The sequence below is a fragment of the Loxodonta africana genome, chromosome 2 (assembly GCF_030014295.1).
Source record: "Loxodonta africana isolate mLoxAfr1 chromosome 2, mLoxAfr1.hap2, whole genome shotgun sequence".
In the NCBI taxonomy this organism is placed as follows: domain Eukaryota; kingdom Metazoa; phylum Chordata; class Mammalia; order Proboscidea; family Elephantidae; genus Loxodonta; species Loxodonta africana.
Window position 1 is genome coordinate 44,990,668 of NC_087343.1, and position 17,539 is coordinate 45,008,206.

Here is a 17,539-nt window from a genome sequence, read left to right on the forward strand (position 1 = left end):
GAACTGATGCCTTTGAATTATGGTGTTGGCAAAGAATACTGAATATACCATGGACTGCTGGAAGAATGAAGAAATCTGTCTTGGAAGAAGTACAGCCAGAATGCTCATTAGAAGCAAGGATGGTGAGACTTCATCTCATGTGCTTTGAACATGTTATCAGAAGGGACATATCCCTGGAGAAGGACATCATGCTTGGTAAAGTAGAGGGTCAGCAAAAAAAAGGAAGACCTTCAACGAGATGGACTGACACAATGGCTGCAACAATGGGCTCAAGCATAGTGATGACAGCGAGGATGGCGCAGGACTGGGCAGTGTTTTGTCCTGTTGTACATAGGGTCACTATGAGTCAGAACAGATAGGACGGCACTTAACAATAACATGTTCTGATAATACTTTATTTGTAAAAGCCAGCAATGGGCTGGATCTGGCCCCTGGGCCATAGTTTGTTGATACCTGCACTAGGTCATTAGAAGCCACCTGAAGGGTTATAAGCCATAATGTTACATAATTTGATGTATGATTTGGCATCAGAGTGAGGGTGGCTTAAGGAGTGCGAGACCCAAGACATTTGGTCACCAAAGATGAAGGCCTGATGTCTGAATGTAGCCTGTTGAATACGGTTAAAGAGAATATGTAAGAACGTATAAGGTGGGCAGTGGACACTGAAGGCAATGGAGAAATATAAAATGACGTAGAGGTATAAGGCTTTAGTAAATGGGTAGATGGTGGCTGCATTCACTAAGTTTCAGAACACAGGAGGAAGAATAGATTTGCGGGCACATGATGACCTCAGATGGGTCAGGTGGTATATGAGGTGCTAGACGAGTGAGTCATCAGCAGAGGGCTAGTAACTGAAGCTTTGACAATGACAGAGAACACCTCGGGAGGGTAGGCAGAGTAAGAGGGGAGCCAAAGGTGGTGCCTTGAGTATTACCAAAAGCAAAAGTGGTGCAAATGGCTAAGTGTTTGACTACTAACTGAAAGATTGGTGGTTAGAAGCCACGCAGAAGTACCTCAAAAGACAGGTCTGGTGATCTGCTTCCAAGAGGTCAGGTGGGTAGCCGTGAGTTGGAATCAGCAACTGGTCTGATTTGATTTGGTTTGGTTTAGTTAAGGACTGAGAAGGAATTGCTTCAGAACTGGGAAACAATGGTGTTGCAAAAATCAAGAGTTTCAGATGCCATTGAGAAGATTGAAAAGATTCCATCAAGTTGGGCTATTAAGAGGCCATTTTGAATGTTAACCAGAATAGATTTTGTAAAACAAAATAAAACACAAAAATCACCATCAAAGAGTCCGAAGCTTCCCTTTTCGAATACTATTATGTAGGTGATAGCTATAGTTTTTACGTGCATGTTTTCTTCTTTTGGTATTAAGTGGTAGGATTATTTAAAAGTGGGGAGATGATTAGGGTTCTTTGGGTCTCACCTTTTAAATTGTATAGTCCAGCAATCATTCTATTTGGAGATAGGAAGGTAGGTGAGATCTTGGTTGCACCTATGGGATGATCTCTGTGCAAACTGCTTGGGTGAGCTTCATGCTGTGAGTGTTGGGAAGTGGCCAGATAAACTTTTAAAACGACATGAAGTTCTGATTTTGCAGTAAATGAAAACAAAAATGGTGGACTTCTTAAGACAAGAGATCCTAGAGTTTTATGAATAACAATTCTTGACACATTATGAATGTTATATTCTGAAATCATTTACCTTAATAAAGAAACTAAGTAATAACAGCTTTAAGATAAAAATCATGTGATCTGTGAGTGTTCCATTTCACAATTTAATGATCAAAGGATTAGTTATCAGTTTCATAGAGGAGTTTCAAATGATGATTTACAGCCACCTTTGAAAAGGTGCCCTGGTAGTACAGTGGTTATAGCACTTGACTGCTAACCAAAAGATTGATGGTTCAAAACCACCAGTGGCTCCATGGCAGAAAGATGTGGCAGTCTGCCTCTGTAGAGGTTTGCAGCCTGGGAAACCGTATGGACTTGCTGTGAGTCGGAATTGACTCAACAGCAGTAGGTTTGGTTTGTTTTTGAAGAGGTCTGTATTAGGAAATATTATATTAAATATTAAATAATATATTAGGAAAATATTTTGCCTGCCCTGTAGAGGAAAGTATCTCAGAACCTTGGATGGATTGTTGTTTAAAAATTTGTTTTAATAGATGGAAAAACTTCAGAAAAAAAAGCATGTTTTATGAAAGAATTGTATTTGTTCCTGAGAGAATTTTTTAATTCAGAGCTTTAAAATCTGAGGGACACACAATTCTGAACACTCTAAATTAATTTTACCTCTATAAACCACATTAATAGAAAAGTGATTGCACATTTATGCTCATCGTAGCACTATTCACAATTACAAAAAGATGGAAACAACCTAAGGGCCCATCAATGGACAAACAGTACATGGATATAACAGAATACTATGTAGCCATAAGGAATAATGATGAGTTCTGGAAACATAATGTAGATGGATCTGGAGGACATTATGCTGAGTGAAATAGTCAATCACAAAAGGACAAATATTGTATGATCTCACTTTGAAAAGAAGCCAAGAATACAGGGACCAATGTTCCTTGGTGGTTACCAGGGATGGGTGGGTTGGGGGCGTAGGGTGGAAGGGGAAGTCACTCTCTAGATAATAAACACTTGTTATTTTTGGTGATGGGAAAGGTAGCACCAAATGTGGGAGAAGGACACACAGCTTGACCAAGGTAAATGACATCACTAAGAAGTACAAGACATTTTTAATAAAGGATATAAAATATAATTGTGCAACAACACAAACAACAACAAAAAATGTGTGTATAGTTACAAACATATGTATATATGCATATATGTGTATGGGTATGTATATGTGTGTACATATGTGTACAGACAGATGCATCAAAGAGTTGTGTATACACATGAATGTGTGTACATGCATACATATTTATATATTTAATAAACCACATAGGAAGCACAGTTACAGATGCATCTCAGATATAACCAAACACCTTGTGGGATTGGTTTTCTGAATTTGAGGGCTTAGGGCCATAGTCTCATGAGACAACTTGGTCAACTAGCATATTATAGTTCATAAAGTTTATGTTCTACATCCTAGTTTGATGAGTAGTGTCTGGGGTCTCAAAAGCATGTGAGTAGCCATCTAAGATACAATTATTGATCTTTCCTCATGTGGAGCAAAAGAGAAACAAGGAAACCAAAGACTCAGAGAAGAAACTAGTCTAAAGGCATAACAGTCTACCCAAACTAGGGCCTCACCTACCCTGAGAGCAGAAGTCCTGGATGGTGCCCTACTACCACTACCATTCTGTTCTTACCAGGGCTAGAACAGATGCGTCTGGTTAGAGTGGGAGAAAAAAGTAGAATAGAACTCAAATCCTTAAAAAGCGCAGACTTACTGGGCCAGATAAGAATAGAGGACTCCCTGAGACTATTACCCTGAGATACTCTTTAAGCCTTGAACTGAAACTATCCCCTGAGGTCACCCTTTAGCTAAGTAAAGATTGGCTCATAAAATAAAGAATATCACCTGTGAGTACTGAGCTCCTTTAAAAAATTATTTATATGTGATCTACATGGTCAAAGAGCCCTGGCAGTACAGTGGCTAAGTACCCAGCTGCTAACCAAAAAAGTTGGTGTTGCAAACCCACCAGCTGCTCTGCAGCAGAAAGATGGGACAGTCTTGGAAACCCTGTAGGGTCGCTATGAGTCAGAATAGACTTGACAGCAGTGGGTTTGGGTTTTGGTATATGATCAAAAATTACTCTAAAGAAAGGTGATATGGTAAAGAGGCAGGGAAACCAGGTTACTGGAAATATAACAACCAGAACAGAATTAATGAGAATGTTGACAGATTGTGAAAAATGTAACCAATGTCACTTAACAATTTGTGTAGAAATTGTTAAATGGGAATTGAATTTGCTGTGTAAACTTCTGTTGAAAACACAATATTATGAAAAAAAAAGAGGGAAGTGAAATAGAATGACAACAGCAAGAACAAATTAAAGTAAGAACCCCTCTTGTCTGCAGACACTGATTAGTTCACTAGGTTACACCAGGATACAGTTTAACTGGAAGTACAGTTTTACCATAGCCATACAATGGACTCAAACATAGCAACGTTCATGAAGATGGCACAGGACCAGGCAATGTTTCACCAGAGTTGGAGCTGAATTGAAGGCAACTAACACCACCGCCATCACCATCACTGTTTTACTGTGGGGTGACTTTATTCTCTGTATGGGTGGGCTCAGTGTTCTCTCCTCCTCAGCCAGTCCATGGCTCTGACCTACAAAGTCATCCTGAGAATATGTACGGGGGGAAATCTCTAAAATGCAAGGTGTGAAAAGCAAATTGAACAGTATACAAAGCAATACTAAAAAAGAAAGCCAGCTACTGTTCACAGGTCCATGTTTTCTAATCTGAAAGACTCACAGTTACAATCATAATGGAATTTTTTTAAAAGAACTTAATAAAATTATTATAAAATTTAACTTAAAAAATACATTGGTAAGATAACCAGTAAATATTGTGAGAGGAGCAATGATGGGGGAAGCTAGACCTATTAGAAAAAAAAAAAATAAAGTAATAGTTGAAAAGGCATGATAACAATCTAAAAATATAATATAGATGGCTCAAAGAGTGCCTTAGTATAAGATAATCTAATAATTTCAAAATGGCGAAAGGGAATATCTATATAAAAAGAAGGAAATTTATTTTTGCCTCACAATTAATTCCTACCATAAATCAGAAAAAAATCCACATGGATTGCAGAGTTACGAAGAAAAAGCAGCAAAGCACAGACTAAAGTATTTATCAAGGAGTGGTGATTTTTAATGAAAACATTGAAGAAACTAACTTATTAAAAAAATCTGCTATGCAACAGTAACAAAAGAGCAATAAAACAAAAGGGGAAAATGTGTAAAATATTTGTGCAAATGGGATTAAAATTTAAAATTTACATGTAAGAGTGCCACTAGATGTCAATAGATGAGTCCCCTCCACAAAAATGCTTTGGGAGAGGAAAGTTAAATCTTTGCCCAATATAACCGAAAGTGTTCAATTCAATGGGAATTAAAGAAAACTGATTTAAAATTTTTCATTAACACTGTTTTGTTTATTAAGTAATTAGCCTGAAAAAAAAAAAAAAAGATAAAACCCTATTTGGTCAATGTATGGCCATAGAATGATGAAAAAAAAAAGAGCTTAATTCCTTTGATCACCTCTACAAATTTATTCTAAGGAAATGACGCACAGTACGAAAACACCTACAAGTGTGAAAATGTTTACTGTAAATTTTCTAATTGAAAAAATCCTGGCTGCCACAAAAATATCTAAGTAAATTATATGTTAACTTCACGGGCTGTATTATAATCCTTGAAAGGATTATGAACTGTATGTAGTAACATGGAAGAGCACTCTAACCTTAAGTGAAAAAATACTATGATAATTATGTAAAATACATATCCTTGTAGATAAAGATTGAATGATCACATAGTAGAAGGAATATAGCTATGGCTGGGCTTTGCTTTTCTTTTCAAATTTTCTAGAATACATTTTGGATAATAAATGCGATAAGAAATATTTTGATGTGCACAAGAGAATAGACCATGAACAAAAATGAATCACATAAATTATCCTTATTTTCTGGAAAAAAAAAAAAGGATCAAAGTATATGTCTTAAGAGATGATCTTAGTAGTATCAATTTAGCACCATAAACTAACCTGGTACTAGCCTAGTAACACCCCCATAGAGGGATAGAGATAGGGTCATACCAAGCTTGTGAAACAGCAAGTTCCCTTCATGCCCTATCTCTGACCTACATTAACGCTAGTTCTTTTCTCCCAGCAGTTAGTAGAGTGGAATAGCTTGGGTACAGGCTCTAGAGTCAGACAGTCTACCTTTGGATCTTGGTTCTTCCACTCAGCAGGCTGGTTGCCAATTGTGCTACCTCTCTCTCCCTTGGTTCCAAGATCTGAAAAATGGGGTAAAAGTAATATATCTCCTGTAAAAATTTAATGAATTGATATTTTTAAAACACCTAGGGCAGTGTCTGGCATATATGAAGCATTTAGTAAAATCTTTTTGGTCTTTTTTTCTTTCTTGTCTTTTAAATGACCTCTTGCTTTCTTTCTGAATGATGTCCTTGACGTCATTCCACAACTTGTCTGGTCTTTGGTCATCAGTGTTCAACATGTCAAATCTATTCTTGAGATGGTCTCTAAATTCAGGTGGGATATATTGAAGGTCATACTTTGGCTCTGATTGGCTTGGTCTAATTTTCTTCAGTTTCAACTTGAACTTGCATAGGAGCAGTTGATGGTTTGTTCTGCAGTTGGCCCCTGGCCTTGTTCTGACTGATGACATTGAGCTTTTCCATCTTCTTTTTCCACAGGTGTAGTTGATTTGATTCCTGTGTACTCCATCTGGTGAGGTCCACGTGTATAGTGGCCATTTATGCTGGTGAAAAAAAGGTATTTAAAATGAAGAAGTCGTTGGCCTTACAAAATTCTATCATTCCATCTCTGGCATTGTTTCTACCACCAAGGCCATATTTTCCAGATGCTGATATTTCTTCTTTGTTCCAACTTTTGCATTCCAATCACCAGTTATTATCAATGTATCCTGACTGCATGCTCAATCAATTTCAGACTGTAGAAGTTGGTAAAAATATTCAATTTCTTCATCTGTGGCCTTAGTGGTTGGTGTGTAAATCTGAATAATAGTCATATTAACCGGTCTTCCTTGTAGGCTTATGGATATTAGCCTACCACTGACAGTGTTGTACTTCAGGATGAATCTCGAAATGTTCTTTTTGAGAATGAATGCAGTGCCATTCCTCTTGAAGTTGTCATTCCCAGCATAGTAGACTGTATGATTGATTCAAAATGGCCAATACGAGTCTATTTCAGCTCACTAATACTTTAGGATCTCTATGCTTATGTGTTCCATTTCATTTTTGACGATTTCCAATTTTCTTAGATTCATACTTCGTACATTCCAGGTTCTGATTATTAATGGATATCTGCACCTGTTTCTTCTCAATTTGTACCATGCCACAACAGCAAATGAAGGTCCTGAAAGCTTGACTTTATCCGTGTCATTAAGGTCAACTCTACTTTGAGGAGGCAGCTATTCCCCAGTTGTCTTTTGAGTGCCTTCCAATCTGGGGGGCTCATCTTCCAGCACTATATCAGACAATGTTCCACTGCTATTCTTAAGGTTTTCACTGGGTAATGCTTTTCAGAAGTAGACTACCAGGTCCTTCTTCCTAGTCTGTCTTCCTCTGGAAGCTTAGCTGAAACCTGTTTGCCGTGAGTGACCCTGTTGGTATCTGGATACTGGTGGCATATCCTCCAGCATCGCAGCAACATGCAAGCCTCCACAGTACAACAAACTGACAGACTAAAATGGATATCAGAAGGGACTCTGAAACTTGCTCTTGAATGTCAAGTAGCTAAAGCAAAAGGAAGAAATGATGAGGTAAAAGAATTGAACAGAAGATTTCAAAGGGCAGCTCCAAAAGACAAAGTAGAGTATTATAATGACATGTGCAAAGAGCTGGAGATGGAAAACCAAAAGGGAAAAACGTGCCTGACATTTCTCAAGCTGAAAGAACTGAAGAAAAAATTCAAGCCTCGAGTTGCAATAGTGAAGGATTCCATGGGGGAAAATATTAAACAACACAGGAAGCATCAAAAGAATGTGGAAGGAATATACAGAGTCATTATACCAAAAAGAATTGGTTGACGTTCAATCATTTCAAGAGGTAGCATATGATCAAGAACTGAAGGAAGAAGCCTGAGCTGCACTGAAGGCATTGGCAAAAAAAAAGGCTCCAGGAATTGACAGAATATCAATTGAGATGTTTCAACAAATGGATACAGCACTGGAAGTGCTCACTCGTCTATGCCAGGAAATTTGCCAATTGACTGGGAGAGATCCATATTTATGCCTATTCCCAAGAAAGGTGATCCAACTGAATGTGGAAGTTATTGAACAATATCATTAATACCACACGCAAGTCAAATTTTGTTGAAGATTATTCAAAAGCAGCTGCAGCAATATATTGACGGGGAACTGCCCAAAATTCAGGCTGGATTCAGAGAAGGACATAGGACTGGGATATCATTACTGATGTCAGATGGATCCTGGCTGAAAGCAGATAATACTAGAAAGATGTTTACCTGTGTTTTATTCACTATGCAAAGGCATTCGACTGTGTGGATCATAACAAATAATACATAACATTACGAAGAATTTGAATTCCGGAACACTTAATTGTGCTCATGAGGAACCTGTACATAGATCAAGAGGCAGTTGTTTGAACAGAACAAGGGGATACTGCATGTTTTAAAGTCAGGAAAGGTGTGTATCAGGGTTGTATCCATACCTATTCAATCTGTATGGTGAGTAAATAATCTGAGAAGCTGGACTGTATGAAGAAGAACAGGGAATCAGGATTGGAGGAATACTCATTAACAACCCATGTTAGGTAGGTGAAACAACCTTGCTTGCTGAAAGAGGACTTGAAGTACTTACTGATGAAGATCAAAGATCACAGCCTTCAGTATGGATTACACCTCAACATAAAGAAAACAAAAATCTTCACAAGTGGACCAATAAGCAACATCATGATAAGTGGAGAAAAGATTGAAGTTGTCAAGGGTTGCATTTTACTTGGATCCACAATCAACACCTATGGAAGCAGTGGTTAAGAAATCAAAACACACATTGTGTTGGGCAAATCTGTTGTGAAAGACCTCTTTAAAATGTTGAAAATCAAAGACATCACCTTGAAGACTAAGGTGTGCCTGACCCAAGCCATGGCGTGTTCAGTTGTATCATATGCATGCAAAAGCTGGACAACAAATAAGGAAAACCAAAGATGAATTAACACCTTTGAATTGTGGTGCTTGAGAAGAACATTGAATAGATCGTGGACCGCCAGAAGAATGAACAAATGTCTTGGAAGAAGTACAACCAGAATGCTCCTTAGAAACAAGGATGGCGAGACTACATCTTACATACTTTGGACATGATATCAGGAAGGATCAATCCCTGCAGAAGGACATCATGCTTGGTAGAGTGTCATCGAAAAAGAGAAAGACTCTCAACTAGATGGATTGACACAGTGGCTGTAACAATGGGCTGAAGCATAACAACGATTGTGAGCATGGCTCAGGACTGGGCAGTGTTTCATTTTGTAGTACATAGGGTCACTATGAGCCGGAATGGATCTGACGGCACCTAACAACAATAACAACAACAGTAAAATGTTGGCTATTGTTGTTATATTATTCCTTATTCCTTAAACTACAAAATTTGAAAAGTGAATTGAACCTTGATAGAGCTCAGGACAACGCTATACTAAAAGGAGGAAGCTAGAAACAATCTGTTTTTCTATTTCCAGAGAAAAGTAAGTTTACTGCCTGAATTATGTAGATGACTATTCTATTCTTTGATTTTCCCTAAAAGGAGCAGATTTGAGGAATATATAAAGCATTCCTATAAAATCAGGAAATCAAGTATAAAATTTACAATGCAAGAAAGTGAATTCATGAAGTCAATGTATTAAAGATACCTCTCAAATATGAATAAGGATGCTTCTTTTCACTCTTTAAAGAACTAAAACTCAGTTTTATTACCATGAAATAAAAATGTTCATAAACACTGCCGCTACTCATCTGGGAAGCCCAGAACCTTCTATACTCTTCAGATACTACACCTGTCATTCACCAAGAACCCTTGTGAGATGGCAATGACAAAATCCAAGTGAAAATTGCATGAGCCGAGGTTGGCTTATAGTTGGCTTATATTTTCTGAAGGAAGAATTCTGTGTTACAGTTATGATCTCAGTGTTTCCCATAATTCAAGAGAAATAGAATGGCATACATATCCTCCTTTCTATCTAGAGTGGAGATATTTTCAAAAACTATGTTAGTTATTAAATTAGAAGCACGGTTGTATCTTAATCAGATCAGAGTCCTTTAAAATTACGAGTCTGACAGCAAATATATTGGTCATCTGGGATATGCAAGATAACATGGTGGGACACAACATAATAATTGTGGAGAAAATACATTTGCATATCAAAGGTGCTTGAGGAAAATTTCAAGGCATTGACAAGAGAAATGCTGATGGCAAGACAGGCCTAATCAAGGGGGACTAGAGTAGGTTGAGAGTCAAAAGTAGGTTTCATGAAGGAATAATGTTGGAGCCAAGTATTAAAGGAGGTTTCAGACTCGGGGGAAGATGTCAAAGGCACTGGGAAAATGGAGGAGAAATATCCCAAGCTCAGCTACAAGAGGCAGATATGAAAAGATCTTATACTCTGTCTCGCCATATGCCTGTATTTACGAAAATGTTAATAGCAGTTTTCTTCAGAGAGTGCTATTTTTAATTGTTTAAGATTTTTTGGTATATTTTGAAAAAGTTTCTCATCACATTCGTTCCTTTTTTATAAGAGAAGACAACTGTGGAGCTATTTCTATTCAGGAAGGAAAGTTGATTGCTGATATTTCATTTACTGGACAAATAGAGGCTGTATAAATGCACTGGTTAAGAATATAGAAAATGGAATATTGTATTAAAATTCCCAGCTTTGTTTACTCAGTCCATTTGACACTTAAATTTTCCCCTTCACATTATATTATGAAAAATTTCAAGCATGAACTTGAACACCAATAAACTCCCTCCCCTATAATTGTTAGCATTTTGCTATACTTGCATTTGCTTTATTACATTTCCATCCATTTTTCCATTCATCTTTTTTGTTGGAAGGGGGTGCATTTCTAAGGAAGTTACAAACATCAATACCCTACTTGATAACTAAATTTTAACCACCTTCCAACTCCCCCTGCGTGCACACTCAAGACTAGCTCAGAACCTCCCTATAGGCTGTTAAGCATTTTAATCTCATCTCATTGTCCATACCAAGACACTGCTTCTAATTGAAACATGTCCAGAATCAACTGCATAGCCAGAAGACAATGTTTATTAAGTCTTACCCTGGCTTTTTCTACATATCCAGAACTGTGTAATTTATTCAAATGATATTAAAGCTGGAAGGAAAAATTACCTGATCATGAGCCACAAGCTCCAGTGTTCCTGTGAACCAGACATGTAACAAAAAGCGGGCTCCTGTAAGATAATCTGTTGGTCCTGATAACACAGACTGACCCAGACTCGGTGTGGGAGGCGATAAACAGAAGTCGAATTAACCAGAAAGCTTGAGAAAACAGAATTGACAGTCATGGCAAGGCTTCCAACCTCAGCCTGCAGGCTCCCAGAATCCAGTATTTTAACCGGTATCTCTCCTTTTGTCTCCCCTGCGGGTCTACTTACTTCAAAGTAAAAATCTATCACAGTAACTTAAATGGTATGCTGTTAAACAGAACTTTTCTTTAATTACAAGTATTTATGGATGCTGTAGTGATAATCATGCATTTAAATGCAAAGCATACCAATGAAAATGGTTAAGTGCGTGGCTGCTAACCCAAAGGCTGGTGGCTCGAGCCCACCCAATGGCTCCGAGGGAGAAAGACCTGGCAATCTGCTCCCGTGAAGATTACAGCCTAGAAAACCTGATGGGGCAGTTCTACTCTGTCACATGCAGATGCTGTGGGTCAAAAATAGACCGCACAACACCTAAAAACAACAATGGAAACAGTAGCACAGGTGTTAGAAATGTAAAGTGTGACATGTTTCTGGGTTTTTTTTTTTTTTTTTTTGCCCAAGGAGGCAATATTCCCCTGCCTCTGCATTGACTACCTGTCTGTAATGAACCCAAAGAAGAGAGTAACCAGTTTTCTCACTGATCAAAGGGTAGGTCTGGCGTCATTTCCCAGGAATGTGCTGGAAGCCCATTTTTGTGTGTGTGTGTGTGTGTGTGTGTGTGTGTGTGTGTGGCTTAAAAATCAAATAGAAGGACTTCCCATGTGGAAGGGAATGGAAGTTATATCTGGATGTCCGTGCCAAAAAGCCATCCAGACATGGTTATTCTGGCTACTTCCTGGGAATTCCTACCTCTCCCTGCCCTGCTTATCAAATTCCATCAATGCTTGCTCAGGTTTGGTAACTCTTAGCCTCTATTGAGAACTGAAAGCGTCTGAGCTAGGCATGGTAAGTAACTACAGGTGGACTTTGCTTAGAAATCAGAAGTTACAACAATTCCACTTTTACAGCCTTTTCTTTGTTTGCTTGAAATCACCAAATAGATAGTTTGGAAACTCCCCACCCTGCCCTCCCCCCGCCCCCCACCTCCTAGGTAACTAATTTGAACAGTGTCTGTCTCAGTTCTGTTGATTTGGGGTACTTAGGTTCTGCTATTGAGAAAACCCTACCCAGCCTTAAAATGCTGTCTCATGTAGTAGTGGGTAACATGACAAAAGTAGTTCTTTTCAGAGGAATGTCCTCTTGTGTAAAACTCAGCTATTTTTCTTCTAAAATTTTAATGAATAAAGTTGCTGATTGTTCTTTTGGATTATGTCTGTGCACTGACAAAATGTATTCATGGCAGTCAAGCCTCCCAAATGTCAATTCAAGTGTTTTTTGACAAGAATTCATTTGAATTCTTTCAATTAGATGTCTGTCACAGATCAAATTCAGCAGTTTTTTTGTTAGATCCCACTTCTTTTAATCTGTGTTAAGGTTTCTGAATTTATTGTTGGCTTTAACAGTTTTTGTAGCTCAAATCTGACTGTATATATGTGATTCTGCACTCTGATTTCACTACCTGGGTATAAAAGGCATATTGTAAAATTCTGAGAGATTTTTTGAAAAAGTAATCAATTTTTGTTACATCAATCTTTTTAAAGAGCATATACTATTTTGGGGAAAAGTGGGTCTGAAAACAAAACAAAACAAAACAATCCCAATTTGAAGAAATAATTGGAAATTTTCATCAAAACATTTTTAAAAAATCCTTCTCGAAACACTTGACTTTAGTTTGGGGTTATTTGCATATTTTACTCAGAAAATAATTTTAGAAGATTTTTGTATAGCTTTTGATATGAAAAAATTTTTTTTTTTTTAAAGTGATGGGTATTATTCTGAAGACATTTGTATACGAAGTCATATAGACCTTGTTGTCATTGTTGCCATCAGTCGATTCTGACTCATGGAGATCCCACGTGTGCAGAGTAGAACAGCTCCAAAGGGCTTTCATAACTGTGTGACCTTTCAGAAGCAGATTGCCAGGCCTATATTCTGAGGCACTTCTGGGTGTGTTTGAACTACCAACCTTAAGGCTAGTAGTCAAGTACTTAACAACCCTATTTGGTAGGTAAAGTTATTCATCCCTTCTTATATATGGGGAAACTGAGACACAGAGAGAATAAATTGCCCAAAGTCACAGAGCTGAAAATGGGCAAAGTAAAAATTCAAATTTAGGAAGCCCAACTCCAGAACAGATTTACTTAAACTTTGATCACCAAAGTTTACCAATTTCCACTTAGAATTCCAGAAACAATTGGTAAATGTTGGCATAAGTGATCATGAAAATGGGCCAAACAGAAAATGAATGACTAAAGCAAACTTTGACTGGATATTATAATCATTTGAGAGAGTGATAAAAGAAAAAGAAAAAGAAAAAGAAAAAAAAAGTACCTGAGCCCCATCCAGCCAGCTGAGTAAGAATCTCTGAGGATGGGGCTCATGCAACGGTGTATTTGAAAGCCCAAGAGCTGATTCAAATGAGCAGCCAGGCTGAGAACCACTGATGGAAAGCCTCCTTAGCTAGATCTTAGGACAGATGATAGTCAGCTTTAGCATGAATCAGAATTACCTGGGGGGCTTGCCAGTACACAGGTGGCTGGGCCCCGCACCCAAAATTTCTTGAGTACTCAGATTTTTTTTTTTTGAATGAAATATTTCTTTTTTTTTATTGTACTTTTCTTGAAGGTTTATAGAACAAACTAGCTTCTCACTAAACAGTTAATATGCATATTGTTTTATGACATTGGTTAACACCCACGACATGTGAACACTTTCCCTTCTTGAACTTGGGTTCATTATTACCAGCTTTCCTGTCCCCTCCTGCCTTCTAGTCCTTGCCCCTGGGCTGGTGTGCCCCTTCAGTCTTGATTTGTTTTATGGGCCTCTCTAATCTTTCAAAAAAAAAAAAAAATTTTTTTTTTTTTCTAATCTTTGGATGAAGGGTGAGCCTCAGGAGTGACTACATTACTGAGCTAAAAGTGTGTCCGGGGCCATACTTTTGGGGTTTCTCTAGTCTCTGTCATGCCAGTAGAACCTGAGAATTTCTAATAAGTCCCCAGGTGATGTTGAACTCTTGGTTTAGAGAAATCCATTATTTCAAGTACAGGGTCAGCAAAAAATGAGATGGATTTACATGGTGGCTGCAACAGTGAGCTCGAACGCACCCAAGATTAGGAGGATGGCATGGGATCTGGCAATGTTTCTATTATACATAAGGTTGGCAAGAGTGGGGGCCAACTGGATGACAACTAACAACAACAACAACATTGTTTTAATAGGGTAGGAGTAGAGAGGGGTGAGAGAGGCCTGGAAGAAACTGGACTAATTCTCCCAGTATCTCAACAACCCTGAAGCTGACACATTTCCCCTACTTTGCTGATTCACCCCATACCACTTGATCAAGGACAAGGGGAGCAAAGGGAAAGGAAAGATATGAAGCCACAGGGAAGTGAGGGACAAGATAGAGAAAAGGGAACAACTTCTAGCCAGTAAATTAAGGTTTTGTGGCTTCCTCACTGACCTACCACATGTCAGTGATAGAATATAAAATGAGAAAACTTTAAAGATATAGTTACACTTCAAAAGAAGATCAAGCTTTCAATATCAGAGACAGAACAGAACACAAGGAGATGAGACTGGTATCTTTTACAAAATGCTGGGTGATTCTAATGTGCAGCAAGAGTTGGGAACCACCGCTTTGGTTTAAACATCACCTCGTCAGAGTCCTGACCCCTTTCTAAGGACTCCTTAGTTGCCTCGTTCAGAGTTCATTACAAAGTATTTTATATATTTGTTTCCTTGTTTTTCATCTATCACCTCCTGGACCAACAGCATCACCTGGGACTGTATTAAAATCCAAATTCTCAAACCCCATTCCCGAGCCTCCAGGTGATCCTGATGTACTAACATCTGAGAACCACGGCACTAAATGAATGCTGTAGGAGGACAGGCCCCGTGTGTGTTGTTCAGGGCGTATTTAATCCCTCTCTTAGAAACCTAGGAAACCCTGGTGGCGCAGTGGTTAAGTGCTATGGCTGCTAACCAAAGGGACAGCAGTTCGAATCCACCAAGCACTCCTTGGAAACTCTATGGGGCAGTTCTACCCTGTCCTATAGGGTCGCTATGGGTCGGAATCGACTTGACGGCACTGGGTTTAGTTTTGGTTTGGTTTAGAACCCTAAGAGCTCAGGCTGCTAACCAAAAGGTTGGCAGTTTGTATCTACTAGCTGTTCTTTGGATAACCCTATGGGGCAGTGACTCAATGGCATACAACAACTCAGAACCCTGGGGTGGGAAACAATAAAGCCAGCAACCCCTTCAATCTCCCATGCCAGTGGCTTCTGCAACTTTTCTACAAAGTAAGCATTCTGAAAGTAGGAAAATTGGTAGTGGAAGTAGCAGAAGACTTAGGACAGCTGATTCCCAAAGCGACCAAGATGGTCACCAGCCTGAGAAAAGGCCCCTCACACATCTAAAGGCCAAACCAAAACCAAACGCATTGCCTTCGACTCAATTCCTACTAACAGCGACCCTATAGGACAGAGTAGAACTGCCTCATAGAGTTTCCAAGGAGGGCCTGGTGGATTCAAACTGCTGACCTTTTGGTTAGCAGATGAAGCTCTCAACCACTACACGACCAGAGTTTCCTCCAAAGGCCAGTCCTGAGTTTTTCTTTTACCGCTATTTGTCTTCCTCGACATCTACCTTTTCTCCAATGCAATATGATGTAGAAAAGCTCAAACTCTGAAAGTAGATAGAATTGGGCTCAAATTCCAGTCCTAGTACTTGCTAGCTGTGTGACTGAGCAAGTTACTTAACCCTTTCCAAGATTCAGTTTATTCTGTTATAAAATAGGGATAATTGTAGTAACTATTTGTAAGGATTATTGTGGGAATTTAATGAGAATTTAATCTTTGAAAAGCAAAGATATCACCTTGAAGACTAAGGTGCGCCTAACCCAAGCCATGGTATTTTCAATCGCATCATATGCATATGAAAGCTGGACAATGAATAAGGAAGACAAAGAAGAATTGATGCCTTTGAATTGTGGTATTGGCAAAGTATATTGAATATACCATGGACTGCCAAAAGAATGAACAAATCTGTCTTGGAAGAAGTACAACCAGAACGCTTCTTAGAAGCAAGGATGGTGAGACTGCGTCTTACATGCTTTGGACATGTTGCCAGGAGGGATCAGTCCCTGGAGAAGGACATCATGTTTGGCAAAATACAGGGTCAGCGGAAAAGAGGAAGACCCTCAATGAGGTGGATTGACACAGTGGCTGCAACAATGAGCTCAAGCATAACAGCAATTGCAAAGATGGCTCAGGACTGGGCAGCGTTTTGTTGTGTTGTGCATGGGGTTGCTGTGAGTTGGAACTGACTCGACATCACCTAATAACAACAATGAGATAATGCGTGTCTACTTAAGATTTTGGTTTTTCGTAAACCAACAGCATAGTCAATCTGTATGCTGAGGAAATAATCCAAGGAGCTGGACTAAATGAAGAAAAATACAGGAAGATCGGAGGAAGACTCATTAACAGCCTATGTTGTACAGAGGGCACAACCTTGCTTGCTCAAAGCGAAAAGGACTTGAAGCATTACTGATGAAGATCAAAGACTACAGCATTCAGTATAGATTACACTTCAACATAAAGAAAAATCTTCACAACTGGACCAATAAGCAACATCATGATAAACAAACTTTGAAGTTGTCAAGGATTTAATTTTATTTGGATCCACAATCGATGCCCATGGAAGAAGGAGACAAGAAATCAAATGACGCATTGCAGTGGGCAAATCTGTTGCAAAAGACCTCTTTCAACTGTTAAAAAGCAAAGATGTCATTTTGAGGACCCTGATGTGCCTGACCCAAGCAATGGTATTTTAAATCACCTCATCTGCATGCAAAAGCTGGACTATGGATAAGGAAGACCAAAGAAGAATTGATGAATTTGAATTGCAGTGTTGGTGAAGAATATTGAATATACTGCGGACTGCCAGAAGAATTGAACAAATCTGCCTTGGAAGGAAATACAGCCAGAATTCTCCTTAGAAGTAGGTATGGTGAGACTTTGTCTCAAGTACTTTGGACATGTTATCAGGAGGGTGGTGCCAGTCCCTGGAAAAGGACATTATATTCGGTAGAAAGTCATTCAAAAAGAGGAAGACCCTCAATAAGATGTTTTGGCACAGTGGCTCCAACAGTGGTCTCAAACAGTAACGATTGGGAGGATGGTGCATGACCCGGCAGTGTTTCACTCTGTTGCATAGGGTCGTTATGAGTTGGAATTGACTCAACAGCACCT

The 17,539-nt window shown here is 38.8% G+C and overlaps 1 protein-coding gene and 1 long non-coding RNA gene across 8 annotated transcripts in view; one reads left to right on the top strand and one right to left on the bottom strand.

Moving 5' to 3' along the window:
* The window catches only part of FYB1 (FYN binding protein 1), a 193,421-nt gene that overhangs the window by 172,361 nt on the left and 3,521 nt on the right, over positions 1–17,539 (bottom strand). The window lies entirely within an intron of this gene.
* Positions 1–17,539, top strand: part of LOC111749954 (uncharacterized) — a 67,748-nt gene that overhangs the window by 27,357 nt on the left and 22,852 nt on the right. Inside the window, exon 7 of one of the 3 annotated variants that reach the window (XR_010318414.1) lies at positions 6,406–6,484. This is a non-coding gene — a long non-coding RNA (uncharacterized LOC111749954). Of the gene's footprint in view, positions 1–6,405; positions 11,693–17,539 lie in introns of those variants that run through there. The other 2 variants (XR_010318413.1, XR_010318412.1) reach the window with 2 other exon arrangements.